General features: G+C 47.8%; 1 protein-coding gene across 1 annotated transcript in view; it reads right to left on the bottom strand.

Annotated features, from left to right (window-relative positions):
• The window catches only part of LOC144590770 (sialic acid-binding Ig-like lectin 13), a gene marked incomplete at its 3' end in the record, with an annotated part of 39,956 nt that extends 26,068 nt beyond the window's left edge, over window positions 1–13,888 (bottom strand). Inside the window, exon 1 of the mRNA XM_078395190.1 lies at window positions 13,818–13,888. The remainder of the gene's footprint in view (window positions 1–13,817) is intronic.
• Window positions 13,889–15,246: the final 1,358 nt, after the last annotated feature.

The following is a 15,246-nucleotide window of genomic DNA, read 5'->3' as shown; positions in this document are numbered from 1 at the left end:
ACTCACCGAACCCTTAACTCACCGAACCCTTAACTCACCGAACCCTTAACTCACCGAACCCTTAACTCACCGAACCCTTAACTCACCGAACCCTTAACTCACCGAACCCTTAACTCACCGAACCCTTAACTCACCGAACCCTTAACTCACCGAACCCTTAACTCACCGAACCCTTAACTCACCGAACCCTTAACTCACCGAACCCTTAACTCACCGAACCCTTAACTCACCGAACCCTTAACTCACCGAACCCTTAACTCACTCAACCCTTAACTCACTCAACCCTTAACTCACTCAACCCTTAACTCACTCAACCCTTAACTCACTGAACCCTTAAATCACTGAACCCTTAAATCACTGAACCCTTAACTCACTGAACCTTTAACTCACTGAACCCTTAACTCACTGAACCCTTAACTCACTGAACCCTTAACTCACTGAACCCTTAACTCACCGAACCCTTAACTCACCGAACCCTTAACTCACCGAACCCTTAACTCACCGAACCCTTAACTCACCGAACCCTTAACTCACCGAACCCTTAACTCACCGAACCCTTAACTCTCTGAACCCTTAACTCACTGAACCCTTAACTCACTGAACCCTTAACTCACTCAACCTTTAACTCACTCAACCCTTAACTCACTCAACCCTTAACTCACTCAACCCTTAACTCACTGAACCCTTAAATCACTGAACCCTTAACTCACTCAACCCTTAAATCACTGAACCCTTAAATCACTGAACCTTTAACTCACTGAACCCTTAACTCACTGAACCCTTAACTCACTGAACCCTTAACTCACTGAACCCTTAACTCACTGAACCCTTAACTCACTGAACCCTTAACTCACTGAACCCTTAACTCACTGAACCCTTAACTCACTGAACCCTTAACTCACTGAACCCTTAACTCACTGAACCCTTAACTCACTGAACCCTTAACTCACTGAACCCTTAACTCACTGAACCCTTAACTCACTCAACCCTTAACTCACTCAACCCTTAACTCACTGAACCCTTAACTCACTGAACCCTTAACTCACTGAACCCTTAACTCACTGAACCCTTAACTCACGGAACCCTTAACTCACCGAACCCTTAACTCACCGAACCCTTAACTCACCGAACACTTAACTCACCGAACCCTTAACTCACCGAACCCTTAACTCACCGAACCCTTAACTCACCGAACCCTTAACTCACCGAACCCTTAACTCACCGAACCCTTAACTCACCGAACCCTTAACTCACCGAACCCTTAACTCACCGAACCCTTAACTCACGGAACCCTTAACTCACCGAACCCTTAACTCACCGAACCCTTAACTCACCGAACCCTTAACTCACTGAACCCTTAACTCACTGAACCCTTAACTCACTGAACCCTTAACTCACTGAACCCTTAACTCACTCAACCCTTAACTCACTGAACCCTTAACTCACTGAACCCTTAACTCACTGAACCCTTAACTCACTGAACCCTTAACTCACTGAACCCTTAACTCACTGAACCCTTAATTCACTGAACCCTTAACTCACTGAACCCTTAACTCACTGAACCCTTAACTCACTGAACCCTTAATTCACTGAACCCTTAACTCACTGAACCCTTAACTAAAAGTACGAACAAAAAGCAGAAATACAACACCGGGGTTACGCCCAATCAGCTGCTTCCTCTAGTCCGCTTCCACCAATCAGCGGCTTCCTCCAGACCACTTCTTCTGAAGTGTGTGGGAACGTTTTTATCTCCAACCGTCTCCAACCGCTCCTGGGCCTCTGTGTGAACAAAGCCCCGCGCTGGGTTTTTAAACCTACCGCCCGGACGCTGCTCCAACCGTCTCCAACCGCTCCTGGGCCTCTGTGTGAACAAGCCCCGCGCTGGGTTTTTAAACCTACCGCCCGGACGCTGCTCCAACCGCTCCTGGGCCTCTGTGTGAACAAGCCCCGCGCTGGGTTTTTAAACCTACCGCCCGGACGCTGCTCCAACCGCTCCTGGGCCTCTGTGTGAACAAAGCCCCGCACTGGGTTTTTAAACCTACCGCCCGGACGCTGCTCCAACCGTCTCCAACCGCTCCTGGGCGGTTACAAGAACGATCCCAGGAATTTAATGGGCCGAATGGCCTAATTCTGTTCCTATCACTTATGACCATATGAGCAATCTAGTTGCCTTCCGTTGGCTTTTTAAAGCTTCCCAATGGTTAGACTTCCTGCTAATCTTTGCCAAGTAACATGATGACGCACAGTGGCGCATCAGTAGAGTTGGTGCCTCACAACGCCAGAGACCCGACTTCGATCCCGACTACAGGTGCTGTCCGTACGGAGTTTGTACGTTCTCCCTGTGACCTGCATGGGTTTTCTCCGGGATCTCCGGTTTCATTCCACGCTCCCAAGACGTACGGGTAATTTGTCCCAAGTGTGTGTAGGAAAGCGTTGGTCACTGGTTGACACGGACTCTGTGGGCCGAAGGGCCTGTTTCCACGCTGTATCTCTAAACTAGAAAACTAAACTCAACTGACATCAATGGCTACTGGTCTGCCATGTGGGTACGTTCCACAAGGTGCCCGGTACATGCATTAGGGAAGGTGTCTGAGGAACAGCATGGGGCTCTAAGCTGATCATTACTAATGTGGTAGTAAGAGGCTATTCATACAGAGGTTGATGAGGGGTCGTGTGGGTTTGTGGAACAAGCTGCCGGAGGAAGTAGTTGAGGCAAGTACAATAGCAACATTTAGTTCAGTTAAGAGATACTGCGCGAAAACAGGCCCTTCGGCCCACCAAGTCCATGCCGACCAACGGTCACCCCTTCACCCTCTGGTTCTGAGTTTAGTCTAGAAATACAGCGCGGAAACAGGCCCATCGGCCCACTGAGTTCACGCTGATCATCGATCACCCCTTCACACACTAGTTATATGTTTAGTTTACGAGGAATTTCATTTGCCATACAGTCATACCAATAATAAGCAAGAGAACACACAAAATACATTTTAACATGAACATCCACCCCAGTGACTCCTCCGCATTCCTCACTGTGATGGAAGGCAAAACAAAAGTTCAATCTCTTCCCTTGTTAGTTCTCCCGCGGTCGGGGGCCTCGAGCCTTCCATTGACGGGACGATCTTGGCTCCCGTAGCCGGTGGCGTTTGGACCGTCCGTATCGGGGCGATCAAGCTCCTGCATCGGGGGGAATCTCAGCTCAACCTACGCCGAGCGACCTGACCTTCTGCGGCTTGGTGCTTCCCGACACCGGTCTCTACCCGAGACTACGAGCTCCTCGATGTTGAAATCCACAGGCCTTTGCAGCGTCGATCCCAGGCAAGAGATCGCAGGCTCTGATGGTAAGTCCACCGCCCCGTGGTGGGGCTCAAAGTCAATCCCGAGCAACGCCTCCAGCTCCATGATGTTAGGCCACAGAGCGACTGGAGATACGATACGATATTGAGCCCCGAATCTGAGGAAGGGTGTGCTGGCTCTGGAGAGGGTCCAGAGGATGGTTTACAAGAACGATCCCAGGAATGAGTGGGTTAGCATATGATGAGCGTTTGTCGGCACTGGGCCTGTACTCACTGGAGTTTAGAAGAATGAGGGGAACATCATTGAAACTTACTGAATAGTGAAAGGCTTGGAGAGAGTGGATGTGGAGAGGATATTTTGAATAGTGGGAGAGGTCATAGCCTCAGAATTAAAGGACGTTCTTTTATGAATAGACAATAGGTACAGGAGTGGGCCATTCGGCCCCTCGAGCCAGCACCACCATTCAATGTGATCATGGCTGATCATTCTCAATCAGTACCCCGTTCCTGCCTTCTCCCCATACCCCCTGACTCCACTATCCTTACGAGCTCTATTTAGCTCTCTCTTGAATGCATTCAGAGAATTGGCCTCCACTGCCTTCTGAGGCAGAGAATTCCACAGATTTACAACTCTCTGACTGAAAAAGTTTTTCCTCATCTCCGTTCTAAATGGTCTACCCCTTATTTTTAAACTGTGGCCATGAGGAGGAATTTCTTTAGTCAGAGGGTGGCGAATCTGGAATTCTTTGCCACAGAAGGCAAAGTCAAGGTTTCAAGGTCAGTTTATTGTCACATGTACCAATTGAGGTACAATGAAATTTGAATTACCATACAGCCATACAAAAACATTAGTACGGATATCAGGGGTTATGGGGAGAAGGCAAGAGAATGGAGTTAGGAGTGACAGATCAGCCATGATTTAATGGGCCGAATGGCCTAATTCTGCTCCTATCACATGACCTTATGAGCAACAGTTTGCCTTCCGTTGGTTTTTTAAAGCTTCCCAATGGTTAGACTTCCCGCTAATCTTTGCCAAGTAACATGATGGCGCACAGTGGCGCAACGGGAGAGTTGCTGCCTCACAGCGCCAAGACCCGACTTCGATCCTGAGTACAGGTGCTGTCTGTACGGAGTTTGCACGGTCTCCCTGTGACCTGCGTGGGTTTTCTCCGGGATCTCCGGTTTCATTCCACACTCCAAAGTCGTAGGTTAATTAGGCTTCAGTAAAAAAAAAAAAATTGTCCCAAGTGTGTGTAAGATAGCTTTGGTCAGTGGTCGGCATGGATTCAGTGGGCCGATGGGCCTGTTTCCACGCTGTATCTCTAAACTAAACACAGAACTAGTGCGTGAACGGGCGATCGCTGGTCGGCACGGACTCGGTGGGCAGAAGGGCCTGTTTCCGCGCTGTATCTCTAAACTAGAAAACTAAACTTAACTGGCATCAACGGCTACTGGTCTGCCATGTGGTTACGTTCCACAAGGTGCCCGGTACATGCATTAGGGAAGGTATCTGAGGAACAGCATGGGGCTCTAAGCTGATCATTACTAATGTGGAAGTAAGAGACTATTCATATAGAGGTTGATGAGGGGTCGTGTGGGTTTGTGGAACTAGCTGCCGGAGGAAGTAGTTGAGGCAAGTACAATAGCAACATTCAGTTTACTTTAGTTCAGTTAAGAGATACAGCATGAAAACAGGCCCTTCAGCCCACCGAGTCCATGCCGACCGATCACCCGTTCACACTCCAGTTCTATGCTTATTATATACAGCGCGGAAACAGGCCCACCGAGTCCACGCTGACCATCGATCGCCCGTTCACACACTAGTTCCACGTTTAGTTTGGCGATACAGCGTGGAAACAGGCCCTTTGACCCACCGAGTCCACGCTGACTATCGCTCACCCATTCACACACTAGTTCTGTATTTAGTTTAGAGATACATCATGGAAACAGGCCCTTCGGCCCAACAAGTCCGCGCCGACCAGCGATCCCCGCACAATAACACTACCCTACACACGCTAGGGACTATTTATAATTAGACCAAGCCAATTAACCTACAAACCTGGAGTGTGGGTGGAAACCGGAGGTCCCGGAGAAAACCCACGCAGGTCACGGGGACAACATACAAACTCCGTACAGATAGCACCCATAGTCAGGATCGAACCCGGGTCTCTGGCGCTGTGAGGCAGCAACTTTACCGCTGCGCCACCGTGCTGCTTAAAAGACACGCGCAGGTACGTGGAGAGGAAAGGTTTAGTGGGATAGGGGCCAAATGCAGGAAAAAGTGACTAGTTTGGATGGGGGTTCTTGGTCAGCATGGACAAGATGGGCCGAAAGGCCTGTTTCCTTGCTATATGACTCTATGAGGTTGCTGAAATTCCTGCCCCCCCCCCTTCACCAGAAAACATTGTGAAGAGTTTTAGGCCCCATATCTGAGGGAGGATGTGCTGGCATTGGAGAGGGTCCAGAGGAGGTTTACGAGAATGATCGTGGGGAATGAGTGGGCTCACGTATGATGAGCGTTTGACGGCACTGGGCCTGCACTCGCTGGAGCTGCGAAGGATCAGGGGGGACCTCATTGAAATGTACCGAATAGTGAAAGTCCTGGAGAGAGTGGATGTGGAGAGGATGTTTCCACTAGTGGAAGAGGTCAGAGCCTCAGAATTAAAGGACGTTCCTTTTAGGAAGGAGATGAGGAGGAATTTCTGTAGCCAGAGGGTGGTGAATCTGTGGAATTCTTTGCCACAGAAGGCTGTGGATGCCAAGTCAGTGAATAATTTTAGTGGGACAGTGTCGGACCAGAGGGCACTGCCTGAGAATAAAAGGAAGTACCTTTAGGAAGGTATTTATTTCACAAAATGCTGGAGTAACTCAGCAGGTCAGGCAACATCTCAGGAGAGAAGGAATGGGTGACGTTTCGGGTCGAGACCCTTCTTCAGACTGATGTCAGGGGGTCGGGACAAAGGAAGGATAGAGGTGGAGACAGGAAGATAGAGGCAGAACTGGCAAGGGGGAGGGGAAGAGAGGGACAGAGGAACTATCAGCCACATCTGCTTTCTTGGAACCTTACACTACCTTTAGGAAGGAGTGGGCGGATGCATGGTAGATGCAGTTTAATGTGGATAAATGTGAGGTTATCCACTTTGGTGGTAAGAACAGGAAGGCAGATTATTATCTGAACAGTGTCAAGTTATGAAAAGGGGAAGTACAAAGAGATCTGGGTGTCCTTGTTCATTAGTCACTGAAAGTAAGCATGCAGGTGCAGCAGGCAGTGAAGAAAGCTAATGGGATGTTCGCCTTCATGACAAGAGAATTTGAGTATAGAAGCAAAGAGGCCCTGCAGTTGTACAGGGCCCTAGTGAGTCCGTACCTGGAGTACGGTGTGCACTTTTGGTCTCCAAATTTGACGAAGGACATTCTTGCTATTGAAGTGCAGCGAAGGTTCACTAGGTTAATTCCCGGAATGGCGGGACTGTCGTATCTCGAAAGACTGGAGCGACTGGGCTTGTATACACTGGAATTTAGAAGGATGAGAGGGGATCTTATTGAACAATATAAAATTATTAAGGGATTGGACACGCTCGAGGCAGGAAACATGTTCCCGATGTTGGGAGAGACCAGAACCAGGGGCCACCGTTTAAGAATAAGGGGTAGGTCATTTAGAATGGAAATGAGGAAAAACCTTTTCAGTCAGAGAGTTGAAAATCTGTGGAATTCTCTGCCGCAGAAGGCAGTGGAGGCCAATTCTCTGGATGCTTTCAAGAGTTAGATAGAGCTCTTAATGATAGCAGAGACAGGGGGTATGGGGAGAAGGCAGGAGAATGGGGTCGAGAGGGAAAGATAGATCAGCCACGATTGAATGGCGGAGTGGACTAAATCTGCTCCTGTATCTCATGAACTTGGGAAAAGCTGCCTGAGCCTCTGAGTTCCATCAGCACATGGAGTGTCGATGCAGAATCCAGCATCTGTAGCCTTTTGTGTCTCTAGTGGGAGAAAGTATAATTTGCAAATTTTCAGCTGATATGGAAATTTGTGACGTTGTGGTTTGCAAGGCAGGTGGTGTAAAGTTGCAGCAGGATAAAGGTCATGGAGGGGATCAATATACAGGTAGACTGGGAAATTCAAGTTGGTGCTGAATACCAAGAGAAGGCATTTGTGGAGTGTCTTTGAGATGGCTTCTCAGAGCAGCTTGTAATCGAGCATTCCAAGCAATTTGGTTTGGGATTGGTATTTGGGTGGCACAGTGGAGCAGTGGTAGAGCTGATGCCTCACAGCGCCAGAGACCCGGGTTCGATCCTGACTATGGGTGCTGTCTGTACGGAGTTTGTACGTTCTCCCTGTGCTCCGGTTTCCTCCCACACTCCAAAGAGTTGTGTGCGGGGATCGCTGGTCAGAGCGGACTCGGTGGTCCGAAGGGCCTGTATGCCCTTTGTATCTCTAAACTCAACATAGAACTAGTGTGTGAATGGGCGATCGATGGTCGGCGCAGACTCAGTGGGCCGAAGGGCCTGTTTCCACTCTGTATCTCTAAAACTAAAACTAAGAACTAAAACTATTGTGTAACGAACCAGATTTGATCAGGGTGGTTCTTGGTTCTTGGTCCTCCAAAATATTCCAAATGAAATTTAAACTGGTGGGTGATTATGGTAAAAGAACCGTTCGGAGGTAGTGACCATAAAATGATTAAATGCTGAGGCTTTATAACATGCTGGTCAGATCGCATATGGAGTTTTGGGAGCGGTTTGGGGCCCTATATATGACGAGGGATGTACTGGAGAGGGTCCAGAGGTTTATGAGAATGATTGCTTTAACATATGATGAGCATATGTCGGCACAGGGCCTGTATTCGCTGGAGTTTAGAAGAATAAGGGGGAACCTCATTGAAACGTACCGAATAGTGAAAGGCTTGGATAGAGTGGGAGAGTCTAGGACCAGAGGGCACAGCCTCAGAATTAGACGTTCCTTTACGAAGGAGATGAGGAGGAATTTCTTTAGCCAGAGGGTGGTGAATCTGTGGGAGAAGGCAGGAGAATGGGGTTAGGAGGGAGAGAAGATCAGCCATGATTGAATGGCAGAGTGGACTTGATGGGCCGAATGGCCTAATTCTGCTCCTCTCACTTATGACTGTAAATATCACCAACAGCTGCATCAGCTACATTGAAGCTGTGGTCAATAAAGCACACTCATGTCTCATCTTACCCAAAAGATGAAGGAAGTTGGGCATTTCTCCAGTGACTCACAGCAACCTCTCCACATGAACTGTGAAAGAACACTGTTGGGTTGCATCACACCTTGGTTTAGCAGCAGCTCTGCCCAAGGCCACAAGAAATTACTGACAGCTTAGTTTAGAGATACGGTGCGGAAACAGGCTCCCTCGGCCCACCGAGTCCACGCTGACCAGCGATCACCCGTTCACACACTAGTTCTGTGTTTAGTTTAGCGATACAGCATGGAACCAGACCCTTCGGCCCACCGAGTCCATGCTGACAAACGATCCCCGCACACTAGCACTATCCGACACCAACTAGGGACAATTTACAATTTTGGCAAGCCGATTAGCCTAGAAACCTGCACGTCTTTGGAATGTGGGAGGAAACCAGAGGAAACCCAAACAGGTCAAGAGCCCAGATTCAAGAATGTTTTATTGTCACATGTCCCAGATAGTACAATGAAATTCCTACTTGCAGCAGCACAAAACAATATGTAAACAGGCAAACTCTGTACAGACAAGCACCTGCAATCAGGATCGAACCCGGGTCTCTGGCGCTGTGAGGCAGCAACTCGACTGTTGCACCACCGTGCCCCCAACATGGATATCACCCAGTCCATCACACAAAGCAGTCTCCCCACTCCACTCCCCGAAGGGCCCGTTAGAAAGCATTTTATCAGGATGCATCGCAGCTTGGTTGGGGAACAGTTCCATCCACGCAGCAACAGGCTCTTCGGCCCACCACATCCATGCCAGCCCTTGTTTGGCCCATCTATTGGTATAGTTGTACAATTACCATGTGTACCAGGATTCAGTGTTTGCCTGCAGCCCAGGCAAGTCGTACCATATAAGGTCATAAGTGATAGGAGCAGAATTAGGCCATTCGGCCCATCAAGTCTACCCCGCCATTCAATCGTGACTGATCTATCTCTCCCTCTTAACCCCATTCTCCAGCCTACTCCCCATAACCTCTGACATCCATACTAATCAAGAATCCATCTATCTCTGCCTTAAATACATCCACTGACTTTGCCTCCTCAGATTCATCACGCTCTGACTAAATAATCCTACCACAACCAGAGAGCAGTGCTGAGCTACTAACTGCCTCTTTGATGACCCTCGGACTGTCCTTGATCAGACTTTGCTGGCTTTACCTTGCACTAAACGTTATTCCCTTATCATGTATCTGTACACTGTAAATGGAACAATTGTAATCATGTGTAGGAAGGAACTGCAGATGCTGGTTTAAACTGTAGATAGACACAAAATGCTGCGTAACTCAGCGGGGACAGGCAGCATCTCTGGATAGAAGGTATGGGTGACATTAAGGATTGAGACCCTTCTTCTTTCCAGAGATGCTGCCTGTCCCACTGAGTTATTCCAGCATTTTGTGTCTATCATCGATTGTAATCATGTGTTGTCTTTCCACTGACTGGTTAGAAACATAGAAACATAGAAAATAGGTGCAGGAGTAGGCCATTCGGCCCTTCGAGCCTGCACCGCCATTCAATATGATCATGGCTGATCATCCAACTCAGTATCCCGTACCTGCCTTCTCTCCATACCCCCTGATCCCCTTAGCCACAAGGGCCACATCTAACTCCCTCTTAAATATAGCCAATGAACTGGTCTCAACTACCTCTGCGGTAGAGAATTCCACAGATTCACCACTCTCTGTGAAAAAAAAGTTCTCATCTCGGTCCTAAAAGACTTCCCCCTTATCCTTAAACTGTGACCCCTTGTTCTGGACTTCCCCAACATCGGGAACAATCTTCCTGCATCTAGCCTGTCCAACCCCTTAAGAATTTTGTAAGTTTCTATAAGATCCCCCCTCAATCTTCTAAATTCCAGCGAGTACAAGCCGAGTCTATCCAGTCTTTCTTCATATGAAAGTCCTGCCATCCCAGGAATCAATCTGGTGAACCTTCTCTGTACTCCTTCTATGGCAAGAATGTCTTTCCTCAGATTAGGAGACCAAAACTGTACGCAATACTCCAGGTGTGGTCTCACCAATGCCCTGTACAACTGCAGCAGAACTTCCCTGCTCCTATACTCAAATCCCCTCGCTGGGGATGAATGCCAACATACCATTCGCTTTCTTCATTGCCTGCTGCACCTGCATGCCTACTTTCAATGACTGGTGTACCACGACACCCAGGTCTCGTTGCATCTCCCCTTTTCCTAATCGGCCACCATTCAGATAATAGTCTGCTTTCCTGTTCTTGCCACCAAAGTGGATAACCTCACATTTATCCACATTATACTGCATCTGCCATGCATTTGCCCACTCACCTAACCTATCCAAGTCGCCTTACAGCCTCCTAGCATCCTCTTCACAGCTAACACTGCCCCCCAGCTTCGTGTCATCCGCAAACTTGGAGATGTTGCATTCAATTCCCTCGTCCAAATCATTAATATATATTGTAAATAGCTGGGGTCCCAGCACTGAGCCTTGCGGTACCCCACTAGTCACTGCCTGCCATTCTGAAAAGGGCCCGTTTATTCCTACTCTTTGCTTCCTGTCTGCCAGCCAGTTCTCTATCCACATCAATACTGAACCCACAATACCATGTGCTTTAAGTTTGCATACTAATCTCTTATGTGGGACCTTGTCGAAAGCCTTCTGGAAGTCCAGATATAACACATCCACTGGTTCTCCCTTATCCACTCTACTAGTTACATCCTCGAAAAATTCTATGAGATTCGTCAGACATGATTTACCTTTCATAAATCCATGCTGACTTTGTCCAATGATTTCACCACTTTCCAAATGTGATGCTATCCCATCTTTAATAACTGACTCTAGCATTTCCCCCACTACCGATGTTAGACTAACTGGTCTGTAATTCCCCGTTTTCTCTCTCCCTCCCTTTTTGAAAAGTGGGGTTACATTAGCTACCCTCCAATCCTCAGGAACTACTCCAGAATCTAAAGAGTTTTGAAAAATTATCCTCATGATCAATTCACCTGTTTCTGACTGGAAGGGACCTACATTTGTTTTAACTAATCTTTTTCTCTTCACATATCTATAAAAACTTTTGCAGTCAGTTTTTATGTTCCCTGCCAGTTTTCTTTCATAATATATTTTCCATTTCCTAATTAAGCCCTTTTGCTGGACTCTGAATTTCTCCCAGTCCTCTGGTAGGCTGCTTTTTCTTGCTAATTTGTATACTTCATCTTTTGTTTTGATACTATCACTAATTTCCTTTGTTAGCCACAGATGCACTACCTTCCCTGATTTATTCTTTTGCCAAACTGGGATGAACAATTGTTGTAGTTCATCCATGCGGTCTTTAAATGCCTTCCATTGCATATCCACCGTCAACCCTTTAAGAATCAATTGCCAGTCTATCTTGGCCAATTTACGTCTCATACCCTCAAAGTTACCTTTCTTTAAGTTCAGAACCGTTGTTTCTGAATTAACTATGTCACTCTCCATCCTAATGAGGAACTCAACCATATTATGGTCACTCTTGCCCAAGGGGCCACGCACATCAAGACTGCTGACTAACCCTTCCTCATTACTCAATACCCAGTCTAGAATAGCCTGCTCTCTCGTTGGTTCCTCTACATGTTGGTTTAGAAAACTATCCCGCATACATTCCAAGAAATCCTCTTCCTCAGCACCTCTGCCAATTTGATTCACCCAATCGATATGTAGATTGAAGTCACCCATTATAACTGTTTTACCTTTGTTGCACGCATTTCTAATTTCCTGTTTGATGCCATCCCCAACTCTACTGTTAGGTGGCCTGTACACAACTCCCACTAGCGTTTTCTGCCCTTAGAGTTTGCAGCTCTACCCATATCGATTCCACATCCTCCAAGCTAATGTCCTTCCTTTCTATTGCGTTAATCTCCTCTCTAACCAGCAACGCTACCCCCACCTCCTTTTCCTTTCTGTCTATCCATCCTGAATATTGAATATCCCTGGATGTTCAGCTCCCAGCCTTGGTCACCCTTGAGCCATGTCTCCGTAATCCCAACTATATCATATTGATTAATAACTATCTGCACATTCAACTCATCCACCATATCACGAATGCTCTTTGCATTGAGACACAAATCCTTCAGGCTTGTTTTTACAACACTCTTACCCCTTATACAATTATGTTGAAAAGTGGCCCTTTTTGATTTTTACCCTGGATTTGTCTGCCTGCCACTTTTACTTTTCACCTTGCTACCTATTGCTTCTACCTTCGATTTACACCCCTCTGTCTATCTGCTCATGCTCCCATCCCCCTCCCACATTAGTTTAAATCCTCACCGACAGCACTGGCAGACACTCCCCTTTTGTTGTTAGCACGCAACAAAAGCTTTTCGTTGTCTCTCGGTACACATGACAATAAACATAGAAAACATAGAATAATAGAAAATAGGTGCAGGAGTAGGCCATTCGGCCCTTCGAACCAGCACCGCTATTCAATATGATCATGGCAGATCATCCAAAAGCAGTAATCCGTTCGTGCTTTCTCCCCATATCCCTCGATTCTGGTAGTCCTAAGAGCTAAATCTATCTCTCTCTTGAAAGCATCCAGTGAATTGCCATCCACTGCCTTCTGTGGCAGAGAATTTCACATATTCACAACTCTCTGGGTGAAAATATTTTTCCTCATCTCAGTCCTAAATGGCCTACCCCTAATTCTTAAACTGTGACCCCTGGTTCTGGACTCCCACAACATCGGGAATATTTTTCCTGCATCTAGCCTGTCCAATCCCTTCAGAATTTTATATGTTTCCATAAGATTCCCTCACATCCTTTTTAAATTCCTGCGATTACAAGCCCAGTCGATCCATTCTTTCATCGCATGTCAGTCCCACCATCCTGGGAATTAACCTGGTTAAAAATGTGTTGGAAAGAACCAGATGCTGGTTTAAATCAAAGGTAGACCCAAAATGCTGGAGTAACTCAGCGGGACAGGCAGCTTCTCTAGAAAGAAGGAATGGGTGATGTTTCAGGTCGAGACCCTTCGTCAGACCCGGTGAACCTATGCTGCACTCCCTCAATAACAAGAAAACTAATCTAAGCTAATCTAAACTCCAGAGATGCTGGCACTAAACTAATCTAATCTCCAGAGATGCTGCCTGTCCCGCTGAGTTACTCCAGCGCTTTGTGTCTATCTTCGGTGCAGTTACCTTAATACACAAGTCTTTCAGTGATCAGACTCTGTACAAAATCACAACTCAACTAAACAGATTTAGTTCCTTCTCTCCCGAGATGCTGCCTGACCTGCTGAGTTACTCCAGCATTTTGTGAATAAATCAACTAAACAGGTGTTTGACCGTGGGAACGAGCTAACAGACACGGAATTGCGTACCTGGGTTCTGTCCGCTGCTCGTCTCTGGAGTATCGACTGACAATCTATCAGCGGGCCAGCGTCCTTGTCTTCAGCGGCCGTCACTGTGTGGAGAACAAGAATGTGTGGAGAGGAAAATTTACATCAAGAAACGGAAGTAAAATAAGGAAGTATTTCTTTATCAGCAAACAGTTAACCCTTTTCATCCCTGATGTGGCATGACTTTGACTTAGTTTTTTCAATTTATATCAAAAAATGTATTCAATTATTAAAAATCATATTTAAAATACAATAAAACAAAACAGAACCCACCACCAGAATACAAGACAAACAAATATACTAAATGAACTACTATACAACTACGTTACATTCCTTGTCCAGGATGCATTCCACCCCCCGCGGTGCCCAGCGGTCCCGGAAATCCCCCAGAATGCCCATGGACAGCGCCTGGTTCCTCTCCAGTGCCACCCGCGTACGGACGTAACCCCGGAAAACGGGCAGGCACTCTCGTCCCCATCTCTGTGACCTCCTCCACTCCTATGACTCTGTAACCCCCTCCCCTCTGACCCCTGCACTCCTCTCTGTCTCTGTAACCCCCTCCTCTCTGACCCCTACACTCCTCAACTCTGTAACACCCTCCCATCCATCCGGCACCTACACCCCTCTCCCCGTCCCTGTAACCCCCTCCCCTCCGGCCCCTTCACCCCTCTCCCCGTCTCTGTAACCCCCTCCCCTCCCCTTTGGCCCCTACACCACCCTCCCCGTCTCTGTAACCCACTCCCATCCCACCCCTACATCCCCCCGTTTCTGTAACCTCATTCCCTCCCCTCCAGCCACTGCACCCCACCAGTCTATGTAACCCCTGTCCCTCTGACCTCTACACACCTCCCTCTCTTTATAATCCTCCCTCTGGCCCCTATACCCCATCCCCTCCGGCCCCGACAACCCTCTCCCCGTCTCTGTAAACCCCTCCCCTCCGGTCTCTACACCCCTCTCTGTAACTCCCTCCCCTCCACCCCTCCCTGGCAAATTGGAGGTATTTAATCTAACAGGTGTGACAGTCTCCTGCTCCACTGTGCCATTTGGACAAGACTACACTGATTCAGGAATTGGAGGAAAGAACTGCAGTTGCTGGTTTAAATCGAAGATGTTGAGGAGGTCCACACGTCGTGTAAACACTCTGTTTAATCATTAACCGAATACAGTTCCGTCGCTCACCAGCGCAAGCCCGAGTTCCGTCGCTCAGCCGCGCATGCCCATGTTCCGTCGTTCACCTGTGCGTTCCCGCGTTCCGTCGCTTACCCGTGCATGTCCGCGTTCCGAGCGTTCACCCGCAAGTGCCCGCGTTCCGTCGCTCACCCGCACGTGCCCGAGTTCAAACTCCAATTGCCAAATCCTTTGTTCTCCTGGCACACGAATGCCCGACCCTCTGACCGTGTGGCTGTTCGGC

This window comes from Rhinoraja longicauda, unplaced genomic scaffold (assembly GCF_053455715.1).
Source record: "Rhinoraja longicauda isolate Sanriku21f unplaced genomic scaffold, sRhiLon1.1 Scf000307, whole genome shotgun sequence".
NCBI classification, from domain to species: Eukaryota; Metazoa; Chordata; class Chondrichthyes; order Rajiformes; family Arhynchobatidae; genus Rhinoraja; species Rhinoraja longicauda.
The sequence above is the reverse complement of the archived record's forward strand: the minus strand, read 5'-3'. Positions and strand labels throughout refer to the sequence as shown.